The sequence below is a fragment of the Ursus maritimus genome, unplaced genomic scaffold, assembly GCF_017311325.1.
Source record: "Ursus maritimus isolate PB19 unplaced genomic scaffold, ASM1731132v1 scaffold_13, whole genome shotgun sequence".
NCBI lineage: Eukaryota > Metazoa > Chordata > Mammalia > Carnivora > Ursidae > Ursus > Ursus maritimus.
The window spans coordinates 41,633,041-41,646,696 of NW_024423675.1; positions in this window are offsets into that span (position 1 = coordinate 41,633,041).

Consider the following 13,656-nt stretch of genomic DNA (forward strand, 5'->3'; position numbering starts at 1 on the left):
CCCCCCCCCCCCCCCACCTACCTCCACTCCCTGACATGCCATCAGATCCCACCCCAAGGAGCCAGTCGTCCCCGGGAAACAATGAGCAATTCTTAGGAGACACAACTGGAGCTCTGTTGCTGTGGCACAGGAAGGCTTGATAAGATCTCCCAGCCACAGCATTCTTTTGTGTCCGCAGACGCAAGTGGGATGTTCCTTCTGCAGCCCTTACTGAGCAAGAGGAAGCAGCCTGTGAAGCACAATGTTCATTGAAATCGGCTTTCATCTGAGGAATCCCATGGTGGCTCCCGCTCCACGATGCGCACTCTGTCTGTGGCTGAGCTCTCCTGATGCATTTCCGTTGTTTGTTCTGAGGGGAAGGCAGCACCTTTATGAGACGCCCTCTTTTACTAGGTAAAGGGCATCACATTGTGCTGGGCAAAGCATTCTGTGTCGGGATGTCTCCAGTGAGTCTGGAGCCTAGAGGGAACATGAAAAATAAGATAAAAAACAATGCAAGCCTCCACCATCCTGGCTCACTGATGAAGCACTAGCTACGTTGGGGGAGGAACACAACGGGGCCCCCCACGAACCTCGCGGCAAGTGCACACTTCGTCTCTAGGAGCAGGAAGTATTTGGTGCTTTCGTTACTGCACTGGGCACGATGCCACAGGCCACAGGGGTGGTACTTAACTATGGCTCTGAGTGCAATGGGCCCTATAGAACTGCCCAGAAACAAGTTGGGCTCCATTATCTATTGTATCTATTAAATTTCAGAGCAATTCTGGCTCTTAAAGGACAAACATGGGGAGCAGGAAGTAATCCACAGTCAAACCATAGGTAAGAAGTCTCTCCATCTCATTGTCCTGGTTTGATAATTTAACAAATTACTTTCTTTTCAGAGAAAAACATTCTGGATCCAAGAGTCTTCTGATTAGGAAGAGATCTAAATCAGTACATGGAGAAACAAGTCAACACGGGTTAGCCTATCTTTTCTTCTTGCTGGACGCCTCCTCTCATCTCTCACAGCCCTTCCTTCTCTACCCCATCTGGACTGACCAGCCTGTAATGCAAAGAAAGATAAACAATGAAGTCTCACTACAGATAGAAGAGTGAGCATGTTATTTTCATTTTCATGCACCTTTGACTCTGAGTATACTTTTTTCCTTTGATTCTCAAAATAAGCTGGCAAAGTTAGGAAGGCATTGTCTATCTCGGCAATAGAGGGAGTTGGCGGAGAGACAGAACAAGTTTAGAAACCCTTGAACCTCATAAAGAGCTGGTAGCAGTACATGAAATCACGTGTCGGGTTTCTGGCCCAGGCCCTCTTCATTAGGCTGGGTCCCTAGACACATGAACAAATGACCAGTCTCCAATCTGAGCAGCAAGGCTGGCTTTTCTCACCACCTTCAGAAAGTCCTACTATATATGTCGGTGTGCTCGTGTGAAGGTACATATGACAGATATAGAAAGAGATACTGACACTGGAGAACTTGAAAAACATGGAAGTCGTTTCTTAGAATCCAGTGTCCTTGTTCTAGTCTGAGAAGAACAGACGTCAATCTTGTAAGTGACGCAGGACACGGACGAAAATGAGAACTGAAGGCAATTAACTTTCTCCAGAAGGAAAGATTTGAAAAAGTCCTGAGAATTAAAATTCTGGCTAAACCCCACAAAGAGGACCCAAAACTGTTTCCTAAATGGCTTTTCTTAGCTGGGCTCATAACAAAACTCTCAACTACCTGGAAATTTTGTGGAGTCTTCTGTTGGAGATTCTTACGAAATGATTTGCCCACGTTTCTGGTGACCTTTCCCCTACCTCTGACATGAGTAGCTCATTTCTGATTGGAATAGGCTTCTGGAAAAGAGAATTTGTATTAGGGATTGGCTTTGGATAGAAAGAATCCATGAAACTCTCTTCTTCAATCAACCTCTTCCCCCAACTTCAGTTTAAAATATTAAATGATAAAATAAAATGGATAACTCGTGACCAAAGCTTTGTAGAGGGGATCCTTGCATCAAGTAGAAGATGCTGGGGGTCCTTCTAATTTTAAGGTTCTGTGACTTTAAATATCCTAGAAGAATAACGCTGATGCATATGATTTCTTTTTATTATTTATTTATTTATTTTAACTTAATTTTTTTATTTAACAGAGAGAGCATGATGGGGGGTGGGGGAGGAAGGGGCAAAGGGAGAGGGAGAGAGAGACTTTTAAGCAGGCTCCACACCCAGCATGCAGCCTGCCTTGGGGCTCAATCTCACAACACTGAGATCATGACCTGAGCTGAAATCAAGAGTCTAATCGACTGAGCCACCCACGTGCCTGGACTGATGCATATAATTTCTGTACGTATATTGGTGATATCTGGGTTAGAGCCACATAAATAATATCCAGAAAATATATCACAGATTAGAATACATCTAATTCAGTTCACTTTTTAGGCAAAAAGAAAATTATGCTAAATACCTGCTGTGTGCCCAGGACTACAGAACTTGCAGCAAATAAAAAGATACATCACAGTGTGGTCTGAAGACTGTCACATAAACCGATGCTGGGTAGGGCGACAGCTGGGTTAACAGGGCCCCGTAGCTTTCAATTCACCTTGTGAAGGAGCAGGAAGGGCTTCCAGAGGAGGTAATGCCAGAGATGATACTTAGAGCTTGAAAAGTAATTATCTAGGTGAAGAAGATAAGGGAGAAGATTCTAGACAGGAAGACTCACACGAGGCAAGTAAGAGGCCCTGAGACATAGGGCCCCCCAGGTAGTTTGGTGTTTCTGAACTGTCCAGAGTAAGGCAGGTGAGGGTGGGGCACATCTGTGGGGGCCAGGCACGAAGTCTGTCTGTCCTGAAACTTTAAAGCTTCTGTTAGGACATAGATTAAAGAAATCAGAACAGAATTTACACCTTAGCACTTTCTGATACTAAGACTCCAGGAATTAGACAGCGTGAGGTTGGGTATCAGAGAAATTGAAAAGGCAAAACAGAGGTTATGGTGAAATGAAAAGATTTACTTAAAGGTCATGAAAGGTCACTAGAGTTGAAGGTGAGGATGAAGCATGATTGACATCTTGGTCAGTTGGTTATGGCCTCTTAGAAGAAATTAATTAATTAATTAATTAATACTTTTTATTTTAGAGAGAGAAAGAATCCCAAAGACTCCCTGCTGAGTGCAGAGCCCAATGCTGGGCTCGATCTCACAACCCTAAGATCACAACCTGAGCCGAAATCAAGATGCTCAACTGACTGAGCCACCCAGGCGCCCCTCCTAGAACAATTTTAAAGAGCATTAGCAATGTGACTCTCTCTCTCTTTTTTTCCCCTTAGCAGCAACCAACAGGATATCTACAAAGGCCTGGGTCCTGACTGCAATGCTGTGTGCCTAGGAATAATGAGAATGGAATCAGAACAGAAGAATAAAGGGCAAGGGAGAGAATCAAACTCTGCAGGATATGTGTAAAATGCTTTTAGTGACCTCAAATTATGAGATTAAAAATGGAATGAAAAGGAAATGGTTTTGAAAGTAAATGATTGAACACAAGCATTTGAACTTGCTCCCCAGGAAGTACCGATAGCAAACCTCACTTAAGCTTCTGTGTATTTAGAAAATCAGAAACAAGGAGGAATATCGGGACCATTCTTTGGTTGGGAAGCTGAAAGAAAACTACTATTACTAGGATAATTTCAGTAAAGACCAAAAAGAACTCCATTAAAACAATAAAGAGGAGAGTCCACAGGGCCTCAGGAGGTAAGGGGCTTGAGTTGTTCCTTAGCCCCTGACCTCCCCTTCCCTTTGTCCTAAACTCCACCCCTAATGACTGGGCAAGGTCAAAACCCAAACAACGCTGGAGCAATGAGCGCCAGCTGTATCACTGGCAGGGCCCGGAAGGAAATGAAAATGTAGAACCTCTTATTCCAAAAGCAGAAAATAGGGGTGCCTGGGTGGCTCAGTCAGTTAAACGTCTGCCTTTAACTCAGGTCATGATCTCAGGGTCCTGGGATCAAGCCCCATGTGGGGCTCCCTGCTCAGCAGGGAGTCTGCTTCTCCCTTTCCCTCTGCCCCTCCCCCCTCATTCATGCTCTCTTTCTCTCTCTCAAATAAATAAATAAAATCTTTAAAAAAAAAGCAGAAAATAACATGCTACTAGAGGTATTAAGATATAACACTTTTCCCTTTCTTCCAGTCTTTCTCTTGACTTGTCATGGTGTCTTTTTTTATTTTTACTTAATGCCATTATAAATAAAGAAAAAATAAAAATTTAAATTTTTATATTGTACATGCTAGTCTTAAATACAAATATAAAAGCCTCTAACTTGTATGCAGAATCATCAAAATTACACAATTTGATTTTATATCTCATATGTATTTTATTCCTATCAGAAGGGCAGAAAAGCTGCAGAACACGAACTCAACTGTTTTTATTTCCACTTCCTACATAAGTACATTCTACTAACACTACCTTCGACTTACAGATGGGTAAAGAAGGACTAACAGGAAAGGTAAACCTGGATCACTCTCCTTCCTTTGGATCATGAGTTCTAGCAAAGGTGATTGGCTGATACAGGGAAGTAACATGACTAAGGAAAGATAGATAGAGTTCCTTCGTTGTTTGTGTTTCTTAGAATTCCATTATCTTCTATCTGCTTATGAAGCAAGCTCTCTTTCAAAAAGAAAAAGGAGCCTCTCAGTGTTGTCAGACTGCCCTTCCCCCACTTAGTCATAAACCTAACATATTGCTTTGACTTGCTTCACGTTACAGTGAACTCCTGCACAGCATGGGTCCACCTGAGTGCTGGGCTCAGGGGTCACCGTGACCATTCTATGAGAATGGGGCGACAAGGAATCACAGCCATCACATACATTATACGTATCTTACCTGTTCAAACACATGTTCCCTTGCCCTATTTGACTTCACTTAAAAGAATGAGTTCAAGGATAAAATTATTAAGAATCTTAAGATGGCAGTGATGTAGTTTTGGAATATAGGTGAGGTTCGGGGGGCTGAGGTGTGGAGCCCATGACCAAGAAAGAATTCTTGAGATGTTTGGTGCAAAATGGTGGTTTTATTAAAGCACGGGGACGGGACCTGGGGACAGAAAGAGCTGCTGCACTGGGGTTGTGAGGAATGACTGAATATGTGCTCGGGAGTTGGGGGAGGTAAGGAAAAGGAAGTTTCCAAAAGGATTTTCGTATGTTAAAGAAGATTCACAGGATACTGGAGCCTTGCCATTGTCAAGTTAAGGTTGTTTTTCCCTCTAGCAAGGCATTAGCATGAAGATAGTTGGGAGCTTCCTGGAAGAATGTGACACAGATCCCATCCGGGAGTGAGGGGGCGGGGAGGTTGCGGGGTGTCAGCTGGTGCTTTGTCCTCAGCCGGCCTTCTGCGCCCTCGTCCGCAGAGGCAGCTCCTACACCAAGCCTGAGGCCCTTCCGTGGGCCCCCGTAGATTTGTGCGCTCATGACGCCAGCCCTGGGAGCAGTGGAATGATATTCCTATTGTCTAAAGATATTGCTTCTTCCCAATAATTGTTTCTTATTTTGACTACAAAGCTATTTCAGAAAGCTTTCTGGGATTTGCAAAGCCTTCCTCAATTTATAACTCAGCCTCATAGAAACAAGGCAGTAAGACTAATAACAGTGCAATTTATAACTCAGCCTCATAGAAACTAAGGCAGTAAGACTAACCAATGGCAGGGAACCCCACCTGGAGAAATCATTCAGCTGCCTGAGTCAAAGACTTATTATATTAAAAATGAAGACTGAAATGATTTGAGCTAACATCCTAATGACTATTATGAATTTTAACCTTGCTCACCAAGATCCTGTAATGATGATCCACGGTAGCTAGTCCACTGTCCACTTTGCATTTTGGGTAGAGGAAGTTCGAGCCCAGAGGGCTCCCCTGTCAACCAGGGAGCAAGATGGCAAGGACAATGCAAGAGGGAATAGAATTGGATTCTTCATATGGAGTTTACACTCAGCTACTGGGGGCTTTTGGGTGGTTCAGTTGGTTAAGCTTCTTTTTTTTTTTTTTTAAAGATTGTATTTACTCATTTGAGAGAGAAAAACAGATAGTGACAGAGATAGAGAGAGCACAATGGACGAGGAGAGGGAGAAGCAGGCTCCCGCTGAGTAGGGAGCCCAACATGGGGCTCTATCCCAGAACCCTGGGATCATGACCTGAGCCAAAGGCAGACGCTTAACCGACTGAGCCACCCAGATGCCCTAGTTGGTTAAGCTTCTGACTTTGATCTCAGCTCAGGTCAAGCCCGGTGTGGAGCCTACTTAAAAACAAACAAACAAATGAAAGACAGTAGGACCCTGAAGGGCTTTTCATAGGAATCACAGGAATATTACAGAGTGTTTCTTTTGCTTCCTTTGAATTTCACCGCCTCAGCATATGACTCGCTTTAAAGAAAGTTCTTGGCAATAGTATCTATATAGCTTTTTTGTATACGTCAGCGAGCATTTATGACTTTGCAGATGTTCAAGTAGAAGGTCCTGAGGAAAGAGTTAATATTGAAGCACCCAGCATAAGGCATGCCGGACACATTTCCTTACCAGGAAAAAATAGGAAGGCACTCATCCAGAAACTCATAAAAGACTGCAGAGAATGTTGACTGGCAGTTTTATCCTCTGCATCTGGAGAGTTTATTTATAGTTATTGAAATCTTGATAATCAGTGGTACAGGAGAAAAAGGAAAGAATAGATTATTGGAAACCATGCATCATTCACAAACTTTATTTTAAACAGTTGTGTTTAACTGTCGCTTTTCTATCAAAATTCCCACCAGACTGCTTAACGAAGAGTCATTTTACAACCTAGTGCTTAATTTCTTTTTATGTCATCTGCTGACCCACAGGACTAAATGTCAAAGACTGGGAAAGAGCATTGTTGAGTAGCCATAAGCAAATAAAAAATAACAAATGAACGAACTACGGCTATGAAAAATGACTAACCCCCTTTGACCCCTCCACAACTGCATCATACAACTGGAGGAGATCACAAAGAACAAAATTGGAGCACTGAGCCTAATAACTAGAGCAATATTTATATTACTTAGCATATATCTTTTAAATTCAAAGTCATACTTTATCATAGAAACACAAGTCCACTCGAAATTAGCAAGGAGTAACGGGCTAAAAAATAATGACTGATTCTTTAGCTTTTTTCTTTGCTTCTGTTTCTGAGTCATGACGTGTAGTTAAAAGGCCAAATCTCAATAATTCCAGAAGGGAAGTTTCTGAAAGTTCTGTTTCATTAAGTCAGCCTGTAAGGAGCAGCGTCACAAAATGGATCTTCTGTTTTGGACCTTGTTTGATAAAAGCCATTAAGACCTTCCTTAAGTGGCAGGAACTCCCCCAGGGATGCACCCCTGCTTTAATATTTAAATTAATTAATAATGACTGGCGTTAAGAATACCACAAGTTTATCTGATGCCTTAGGCCTAATGGATTGTGGTTAGACTCTATCAGCTATCGGAATCAGAACCGGCCACTGTTCTGAGCCCTCTGGTTTGTGGCTTGAATCCCGAAAGCTGCACACTCAACACTTGAGTTCTAAGATGCGTATCCTCTCATCTTAAAACACTTCACCACATTTCCAAAGAATTGCTTTAAACAAGACGTGGGGACTGTACTCAATTTCCTTCTAGTTAGAGTAGATTTGCAAGGTTATTTGTTCAATCTCTTTCATACAGTAACATTCAGGGAGTATCTATTATATCCCATGCTCCATGCTAAGCACTATTCAGGCAGGAGCTCATGCAATAATGACTTAAAACTCATGAAGCAAGTGCTATTATTATACTCACTTGCCAATGAGAAAATAAGGACTCAGAGAATAACATACTTTAATAAAAGGACATTCACCTGTCAAATGGTAGAGATGGGACATAACCCCATAGTTTCCTTACATTGGAGTTCATTGTTCTAAACCCAGTTTCATTACAACAGAAAATGTTATATTTGACAGCATCAAACAAGCTAGGAATGATACATTTTCAACAGTATAGGCTTCTCTAGGTTCAGATGTTGCCGTATGCCACTACGGGAGCTCAAGAAGGTAAAATCAGTAAGAAGAGGGCAAAAGAAACAATTGGTTCCGAACAGTGACCCCCTCCTTGGAGGAGCTAAAATGCAGTCAGACTGATCAAGAAAAAAAAGTGGAGGCGATGGGTCTCCAGAAAGAGTTGGTAATTACTACACACGTGCTTGAGAAGGCAGCAGAACTCTTCTGCTACACGGGTTGGTTGTTACTTCAAGTACCTCCTCACTACCGCATCTGAGAGTGGATTGCCAATATGAAATGCCCATCTTTCCAACAGCAAAAACCAACTCTATTTCTCACNNNNTCTTTCCCTGTTTCTTCTCATTCCCTATCCTTGTTCCTAGTCTGTTCACAATGAAAATAATCTAGCTCACAAATAAAGACTTGATATATCACTTATTGAAAGTAGTTAATCTTTACTCTATAAATTCACCAACTAAACGTCAGCCCCCAAATCATCATGAAGTTAACTAGATTCTCATCAATAAGCCTCTTGTTAAACTTAGGGTTCAGATTCATTTGGCAGGACTGTACATCCAAATGGCACCATTATTCCTAGTATTGTTTTTCTCATGATATAAGGACTTTCTAGTTTTAGGATTAGTATTGACTTTCTAAGTTTTTAGCTTTCTCTGGAATGATATTTTCTATTCAAGTCAAGAAAAAGAGAAGACACATAAATTCTAGGTGCCACCGTTTTGATGAGATAAGCAACTATTGAAGCATAACATTTAGTAGCGTGAGAACTTTTTCAGAAACTTCTTTTCGAATTGAGGAAAGACGATAGAGCAAAGGTGATTCCTGATGGCTGAATGTAGAAGATATTTTAACTACTGTTGCTTATCCGTAGATGGATAAAATCCCTCTAATCCCAGGCTTCTGGTTTAGAAAGTGAGCTGTAAAGTGGGCGATTTCAGAACATTCTCCCACTCAGAAACTCTGTTAAAACAGAAGCAGAGGGATTTGGGAGTGATAGGCCTTATGTTCATATAGTAAGTTTTCATTTGGGTAATTAAATTTACTTTTATTGGCTCCATAACCTCTTAAAAAATAATTCGTATTTACTTCAAATCCTTAGGTCCGAAAATTGTTTTTAGTAAAATACAGTGCCTAAAAGAATGAGATCAGTATCCAGATGAAAGCTTTAATTTTTGTTTTGTGATGCTTTAAACTACAAGATACATATACTTCTATGGTCAGAGGGGGTAGAACCTGAATTATTTTTTTAAAAACTTGAATATTGGCCAGCTTTCAAAACTGCTTATAGCAATATTGTCATATAAATGTGGAAATAACTTCTTCAGTTTGTCCCAACCACAACATCAAGTGTGACTTGTTTTATTTTTTCATACTCCATGTCATTAAATGATAACATTTAGTAAAGTCCTACATTTCATCACGGCTGACAATATCTTATGAACACAGAACTTAACAAAACAAAGCTGCTATAAGAGTTTTGGATTTGTTTCATATTTCATTTCCTTTACATAACATATTTTTTACAGGGTTGGAGAGCATTTTAACATTCCTTAGAATATAGAATTTATGTACCATAAGTAGACATTTATATCAGTGAGTGAACGAATGACACTGTGGTTCTTCACAATAATTAACCCATTTAAAACAGTCTCCACTTCTTTTACTTTGGGAGTAAAATAAGCTTGAGTTAAGATGACTAGATCTTTCAAAGTCTTTGACTCTTTTTTATTTTTATTTTTATTTTTTTGCATTTTGGCCCTGAAATATCAAACCTTTCTTTTCATCCATTCTACCTAACGCCAAAGATTAACCATTTTCAGGATAAAATTTTCAGTGAGGTAAAATATTGGTTGAAGAGTTATGTCCAACAGAAAGATCATTGGCTTGCTAGAATTTTGCTATTTGCTGACTAAAAAAGCATTTACTGGATTTTGAAGTGTATTTTCCAGTTACAGAAAAAGCATTTATGAAAAAAATAACATTAATGTGGAAAAAAGAAAAAAAAATCTACTCATTCTGCTTCATCATTTCTACATGGGAGGAGAGATAGGGGGAAAAGCACTCATTACTTTCCTGGCAATAATCAAGGAAACGAAGAGAAATTCTAACAGAATATTTTCGTTTTAAAAAATGAAGAAGAGGCAGGGTTTGGAGCTATCAAGGATTAGTGTAGAAGTCAGCTGCACGCACACAATAGCTGAGCTATGCTCCCTCCCAAAGCCAGACCAAGATCAGAAATTTCAATTTTGATTCCTAACTTATACAAAATTCTGTCACATTTTGTATGTGTAATTCCAAATGCATGCAGATCCACCAATTTCTCAGTAAAATCAGTGATCCTGCCTATTAATTTCTTTTAATTAAGAAAGAGCATAACTGGAGGAATTCTTATTAGAACCCGATCTACTCCACCCCCACTTCCTCTTTCTTTTGGTCAAGCTAATAAGTCCCTTTGGAAATCAAAATAGACAGTTACCACCATTAGAATAAAATGTAATGACATGTGAATACATAACAAAAATGCATTTGCATTTTGAAAATAAGTTATCTTTAACACTTTCTCCACTCTCTTTTAAAGTTTATCTCAGTCTCAAGGTCAAATATTAGCAAGTGTGGATGTCAAGATATTTAAAAAGAAGTATATATTGAAGTCATTGCACACATCATGACGGGACTGTAAGTTGGTGAAAAATCTTTGGAAGGCAACTTGCCAATATCTATCAAAATATCTCCGCTGCTAGGACACTTCCAGTTTCAGTTCTGGGTCACTCCTATTCTTACAACAACATAAAGCTGAACAAACTGGAAATCAATGATTTTTCTTGGACTCCTCAGAGAACTGAAGTCACAGGACAAATTGGCACCCCCAAATCTGGAATCCAGAGTCAGAGCTGAGATCTGCTTTCAGAAGCAGATGCCTGTGGAGCCAAACCAGTAGGAACACTTAGATGGCAACTTTGACAAATTGCTAGAGGCTGAGTATGGCCTAGCCCAAGAAAGAGATACTCCCTAGGGTTGCAGACTTGGAGCTGGAAGATGTAAATTCTCTCCGAGGGGAGTAGTTAAGGGTGACAAAACTCAAGAGGGGAGTCAAAACCAAAGAAACTTGAGGAATTCAAGGCCCCTGGCACCTATTGCTATTTCAAATATTAAACAGAGATCAACTCCCAGCAAATTAACATAAAACCTCACTCTAGAGGCCCATTTACTTCAGTTCCTATTACCCAATATAATATGTATAGCTTCCAACAAAAAATTATAAGACAAGCCAAATGCAAGTAAAAACACATTCTAGAGAGACAAAGCAAACATCAGAACCAGACTTGAATGCAACACAGATGTTGGAATGATCTGACAGGGAACTTAAAATAACTATGATTAATATTTGAGGGAATATGGAAAAGTATGTAAGAGGAGATGGGTAATTAAGTGGAGAGTTGTAAAGTCTAAGAAAAAAATAAATATTAGGTGCTAAAAAACAAAATCCCCCCCAAAAAACAACAAAAATAAAATCATGGGAGCAGAAATGAAGATTGCCTTTGAGAGACTTATCGGTAGACTGGAAATGTCTGAGAGAAGAACCAATGCGATTAACTTTAAGTCAACAGAAATGTCCCAAACTGAAATGCAAAAAAAACAAATGAAAGAAAAAAAGCATAACGTCCAAGAACTGTAGGATAATTTCAAAAAGTGTCATATACATGTAAGTAGAATACTAGAAAGGGAAAGAAAGAATGGATTAGAAGAAAGATTTGAAGTAATAATGGCCAAGAATTTTCCAAAATTAATAACCACCACTAAGCCATAGATGTAGAAAGCTCAGAAAACACAAAGCAGTACAAACACCAAACACACACCCTTGGGAATATCATACTCAAACAGCGGAAAAATCAAAAACAAAGAGAAGTTCTTGTGAAAAGTGAGAGCAAAAAAAGAATCACCTTATCTAGAGAGGAACAAGAAGCGTTACTGCGGACCTCTACTCAGAACTAACGCAAACTACAAGAGATAGACTGGAAAATGTTGAACAATAACAAAAAAACCTGCCTAGAATTCTATATCCAATGAAATTACCTTTCCAAAGTCAAGAAGAAATAAAGATCTTTTCTTTTACAAGTGAAAACGGGGAGGATTCATTGACAGCAGACCTGCCTTGTAAGAAATGTTAAAAGGGTAGAAAAGGGGAGAAAAATAAGCGTAATTTTACAGTGGAGTAATCTGACAAATAGAGCCTCAAGATTAGCATTGACAGTGAGAAGTCACGTTGACTGCATGCACCGCTGATATGATGTGGTGAAAATGACACTTTCCCTTTGTGGTCTTCCTTCCAAAAAGACAGAACTCCATCCTAACCAAGAGAAAAATCCCATTGGAGGGCCATTCTACAAAACACCTAGACACTATTTCTCAAGGATGCCAATGTCACCAAAAACAAGGAAAGTCTGGAACACTGTTGCAGCCAAGAGAAGCCTAAGAAGACACGATGACTAAATTTAATGTGGTATTTTGGATGGGATCCTGGACTAGAAAAAGGACGTGAGTTAAAAACTGAAAAAGTCTGAACAAATCTTGCAGCTTAAAAATTTATCAATATTGGTTCACTAATGTAAAATGTACCATACTAATGTCAGATATTAGTAACAGGCATATATGAAAGCTCTCTGTACTATATCCGCATTAAAAAAAAAACTAAACTAAACAGGTTACTTTGTGAAAATGCAAAAGATAAAACAAAACAAAACTGTCTTTCAAATAGTTTTTAAAAATACACTGTTAGGAATTTATCCTATATGTATATAAGCAAAAATATGCCATGAGAGATTTGCCCCTAAGGCATGGTAATTTAAAAAATCGGACTCCAAATTAAATGCCCATTATATAAGCTTGGTTAAGTAAATTACATTATAGCAATAAAATAGATGATTCTGCAGTCATTAAGAAAAAAGAAGAAAAAACCAGACCTGTATGTACTGCTTGAGGAAGAACTCCAAGGCATAGCAAATGAAATGTAAAGGCAAGCTGGAGAACAAAGGGCTCTGTAAGATCCCATTAAAGTACATTCACGAATTTTCATTTTAAATTTAAATGTTTGAACAAGGCTTATAACAAAAAACTAGTAGATCCGTGTCCCTTTCCCTCTCTATTTCTTACTCTGTTCCTGAGACAAAACCATTTTCAACCCTTTCGTAACTTCTTTTGTAGTTCCCTCCATATTTTTAAGTAACATGTTTAATGCTTTTCCTTCTTGATTTTTCCAACTTAGATAGCTTCATTAATTGCATACTGTGGATGATGAAAACTTAAGTCTCCCACACCCCATCTTACTCTTCATACATCCTTAGTTTCCTCTTTCTCTCAATGAAATGAGGGAATGTAAGAATTGCTCAGAAAATTAATATTCGATGGTTATATAATATAATGAACACTTAGTTCTTAAGCAGACTTTACTCAGCCTTCCTGGTTTCAGCTCGATGTGCTGTCCCGCTCTTGGATTACCGGAGCCCTCCTGGGGTTCTGCAAGAGCTCCTGCTTCCACTTCCACCGGCTTAGGTCACAGTTCAGGCTGTAGGAAGCACGGGCACTTGCTGGATGGCTAAGTCAGCGACTGCTTCCTCATCCACCCGCTTTCCAGCTTCCAAGTTTCATT